The sequence below is a fragment of the Astatotilapia calliptera genome, chromosome 19 (assembly GCF_900246225.1).
Source record: "Astatotilapia calliptera chromosome 19, fAstCal1.2, whole genome shotgun sequence".
In the NCBI taxonomy this organism is placed as follows: domain Eukaryota; kingdom Metazoa; phylum Chordata; class Actinopteri; order Cichliformes; family Cichlidae; genus Astatotilapia; species Astatotilapia calliptera.
This window is the reverse complement of record NC_039320.1, coordinates 6,935,073-6,940,010: the sequence shown is the minus strand read 5'-3', so window position 1 is coordinate 6,940,010 and position 4,938 is coordinate 6,935,073. Positions and strand designations below refer to the sequence as shown.

The following is a 4,938-nucleotide window of genomic DNA, read 5'->3' as shown; positions in this document are numbered from 1 at the left end:
TAGTTCCAGGCTGATCGCGGGGATTCCTCTAAGGTAACGGGCCTCCCATATACTTTTACAAGAAAAACTCTGTTCACAGCGCCAAGCTTGTGATTTCATTTTCCTGTCAATTAAAAAGTTGTCACGACAAACCGTTCTTACTTTCCCACAGCACCGTAGTTTCTGTCCTAGAAACATGCCGCAAATGCTGAAGAGTGATTGAATGTGTTTTTTCCTGCTTCATAGACAATCCTTCGGCTGCTTGTTTAAATAACTCCGGACTTAACAGATCATCCACAGCATCTGCTCAGAATCTGTCTTCATAAACAACGATGTGACAAACAGGTCAAAAGCATTTCATAACTGTGTGCGCACAGCAGTGGCGATCTGCTGAAGTGCACGTCTACTCAAATTGAAACTAAAGCCTTCCAGTCCCAGTAGGAGTACTAGCGACTTTTCCAGGTTTTAGCCTAATTATTCTATAACCATGAACGTCTTCTTCCATATGGCTTCTGTCCATTGATTCTTTAATTCTTCTCACAGATTTATTACTTTTATCAGCTGGATTTGAAATGATCGTAGTCATTAGATGATATGAAAAATGAAATGATTCGACTGAAACAGCAGTTAAATAACCTTTAACATTAGAGTTCTAAGTCTGGGTGTTGAGAGAGCTTCAGGCTCACATTTCCATGGCTTATCTCACTGATATAATGAATGAATATGTGAGTGTTTGCTGCAGGCACATCTTCTCAGACACTATATTACAGTATTATTGGACACTAACAGATACCCAAAGAAAACACAATTAGAAAATCTGTTTCAGCAGGTGAAAATAATTACAGCATCCTCATTTTAAGGACTTTGCAGGCCTCTACAGTTCTGTTTGTATTTACTATTAGGATATAATGAGTTTCAGCCTTTTTGAGCTTCATCCCTGCTTTGATTTCCCTGCTTGTGTTTCTAGGACTCACAGCCACTGCCGTTTGTTAGCATTTGCCTTTTGTCTGGTTGGTTCTGCAGCACCTGCTTGTCTGTATGGAACTAGAAGCCCTAGAGGTGCTCAGCCCTGTTGTCCTCATCCATCTTTGTTGAGTCTCCCATCAGGACTTGGGTGCTTCCAGTCCATATGTGACACAGATGTTCTTCTACACTATCCCAGCCACTTGGTGGTGCCTTTCAGTGTACGCTGTCCTAGCTTGCATTTTACATCCTGTTTATTTGTCCTGGATAGTCTCCAGGGCACCTTTGCATCTTTGGTCCTGGTGTTCTAATCATTTTATAAATGATACACGCGCAAGACTCTCCAAACATCACAAACTCTTTTTAGAGTCCTGGGCCTGATTAAAAGTGACTGGAGTAATTATAGTATGCAAGGTTTACAGCTACAGTTACTTGTATACATTTTGTAGGTAGCTAGACTGCTTTTCTAGCATCTCAGTTCCTGATGTAAGTGCATTAGATCCTCATTGTCTGAGTAAACATAGTAACAACAGCTGTGAGTTCCTTTGACATGTGTACTGGACTCTGAAACCTTGTTTGAAACCCTGAATAGGATTTTTGGTTCATCACATTTCATTGAGTGATTTTGCTAGGCCACAATTGTGCTGGAAGTACCTAGAGAATGAGGTTGTTTTTCCCCCCAGAGCTAAAATGTGTGGAATGTTCTTTGCTTGAGAGTGTCTGTGCCTGTATATAAGATGTGAAGACATGGTCAGAGACTGCTTGGGTGTTTGACCAGTCTCTCCATATTGCAATATGTTATCACACTCACTTCAAATCATGCTCATTGAGGCTTTTGCAGGTTATTGATAAATTTCCATAACAGTGTGATGCGTTACTTGTGCACAGGTCGTTTGGGCGCTTAGATCATTGAAAAAAGACTGACTGAAACTCAACACTGAGTTCTACACTCCTTGAGAGTTAACAGGAGGCATCAACATGGCTTTAAATAAGGAACAATGTCAAAGATGGCAGGAGTTCCCTTTGTCATCCTAACTCAAACCCAGCAAACTCAAAGATCAGGAAAAAAGTAAAGGAATAAAGGTCAGACACAAATACTTTTAATCACCTTTCTTCACTGTGAGTACTGAAAACTGTTCCAGTCATTCTGTGAGATGTACTGTAATACTATACTGTAGGTACTTGTTCTTTTGTGTTTAACAAAGCCATCTAACACTTTCTTCTGCTGTCATAAATGCAGCTATGCATGCTAGTTGGGTCAACACCCTCGTGAGGAGCTCTGGAGTTGTTTCTACTCCAGCCAGTGGTGACCTGACAACAGCACAAAGATCAGCATGCTGCACATCTGTTCTCTCAGCAAGTTTTTCCAGTGATGACTTATCAAGACTGAAATCAGTTACATAATCTTTGACAACTCTAACCATCAACCCAATATCAACAGCAACAGAAAGGCCAGGAACTGGAACAGCTGCTACAGTTCCAGACAAACCAGCCCAGTATTTTATTCTGGACTGAAAAGCTTTTTTCTTCTTGATGATGATCTCTGGGTTGATGTTGGGCATGATGAACAGCAGAGTGTCCCTCTTGTTTTTAGGAAGGTCTCTGTCTAAGGTCTGCTGTAAGAGAGAGAAGTCGTAAAGGTTTGGCTCAAAGCTGGACACCAGGAAGACCTGTAGAGACTCGATGCCTTGTTCTCAAAGAACTGCGTGGTAAAGAAATATAAAGAAACCATATCTTTCACAGTTAAAGTAAATAAGTCCCAACTTTCGGATAATAAAGTGTTTTCTTAACAAAACAGAAACTCACCTTGAACACAGTTTTCCCTCATTTCTCTAAGACTCCTCTCTGCACTGAAGTCTTCATTTCTTCTCTCATCACACATAAAGTTGCCAATCTTTGAGCGAACAAAGTAGCACTTTTTTTTCATCTTCTGAATCTCCTGAGCGAGTTTCACATCATTTCTATGTGGACTCTTAAATAAAAGGAAAAGTTGTTATAATCACTGCACTCTCATCTCTGAATACAGACTATATAAATCCAGCATCATCAAATAATCTTGAAAGTTTCTTCCTTTCTTTTTCCATCTGCTCGGTCACATTGTCAGACTCAAGACAAAGAAATTATCAAACATAAAACATAAAACTTAGAATTTAAGCAGCTAATCTTTGATTTCTTTGGCATTAGAGTCAGTCTAAGGAGAATCAGTAAGTGTTTAAATTAGCTATGAATAAGGATTCAATAATGACTGTGCTTAGAAAATTATCTAAAAAGAACAAACAATTTTTGAGTCTTTGGCTCTGTGCTCTGATTCACCTGCTGCTTGCAAAAATTAAAGTCTTGAAAACACACATACATTTCCACTTGGCTCACTCACAGAACATAAACAAGTCTTTACAGAGAGAAGTATGACTGGAGAGCTACTGCTCGAAAGACAGAAAGGGAAAAACTAAGAAACACCAACAACGTAACACCAGCATGCAAAAGGTAAAGAACAGGTGACTGAAGAGGTTCACTGGTTGGAATTTGAGTGAATTGAACTTTATAGACAGAACTCATTTAATCAAAGGTTTACCTGCGTGCTGAGCTGTTGGAGTGATGAAAAGTTCTGCATGAAGCAGTCAGTCTGATGATAGATGAGCTGGTGGAGGGTAAATATCTCTAACCACGCCCTCTGAAAACAGCGGTGAAACTGGTTTGACCACAGAGCTGTGGTCATTTGTTTGAGCAGGGATCAGCTGATCATTGCTCAAACAAATGACCTTCTCATTTGTTTGTGTTTCTCTACACGCTGCTGAGTAAAGAAATGTTTATGTTTTTCATATTCTAGATTATGACCTGAACCAGTGATCAAACCAGGCAATGTGTCTTTGTGTGGGTCACAGCACTGACTGTAAACCAGCTGATTTAAGTATAGCTCACACTTGTATTCACAGCAGAGCACAAAGTCTTTACACACTGCTCCTTCTGCAGGAGAGAACTGTAAAGGAACTTTTAAATAAGTGCACGTATCGTATAATGTTTGTATCCCATGACAATAATATTTCATTAAGGCAAAAAATATTTGGACGGATCTTTTACTGCATATGTGCTCTGATCCGTCACTCTTTCATATCTGCTCACATATATTAATGCCTCTCAGGACAATAATACGTGTAAATCTATGAGAGCTACACTCTCTGATGACATCAGTATTTAATAGAATATTATTCTATAACAGGGGCGGAGCGTGGGGGTGGCTTACTGGGCTTAAGCCCGGGTTGTTTTGTCAGAAGCCCGGGGTCTTTTGGAGTGTAATTTTTTCATAGTTAGATGCCTGGCTGACAACAGTATAAAACAAAAAGTACACACAATATTCGAAGCACATAGTGCACACTGTGGGAATTTATGACTGTGCGTGAATCCCCCCTGATATTGGTATGATCCAAGCTCAGGCACTAAGCGACTGAGCGAGGGGGCGGGGCAGCTGCTGCCTGTGAGTGCACTGTTGGAGAAACGGAGCCAGCCATACTAAGGAGAGCTTAAGTTTGAGCAGGTACCAAAGCAAATCATTCGTACCGTACAAATAATGTAAATATGACGGTGCATCACGAAAGATTGATATCAAACTGATCACTTGACCCATATTACGTTACTTGCTCTTCAAGTGAATCAACAAATGGCAAAATGAAAAGCCGAACAAATGCTATTTTTTTTAGAGTCTTAGCCTACATGTGTGTTTATTTCATATTTTCAGTTCTTACCCTCCCCGACTAAATCAGTTATGTACTGAAATATAAGAATGGACATTAGAGGCTTCTTTCAAAGAAAAAACTCAGGTAAATGTTATTTTATATATTATGCTTTGTATGTTGTTCAGTATATAGAGGGGGAGGAGGTGGAGGTGGTCAACAAGTACAAGTACCTCGGGCTGTGGGTGGACAATAAACTGGACTGGTCATGCAACACAGAGCACCTGTATAAAAAAGCCCAAAGCCGACTGTACTTCCTCAGGAGGCT

General features: G+C 40.1%; 1 pseudogene; it reads right to left on the bottom strand.

Moving 5' to 3' along the window:
- Positions 1–2,101: 2,101 nt before the first annotated feature.
- Positions 2,102–3,658, bottom strand: LOC113012660 (interferon-inducible GTPase 5-like; annotated as a pseudogene).
- Positions 3,659–4,938: the final 1,280 nt, after the last annotated feature.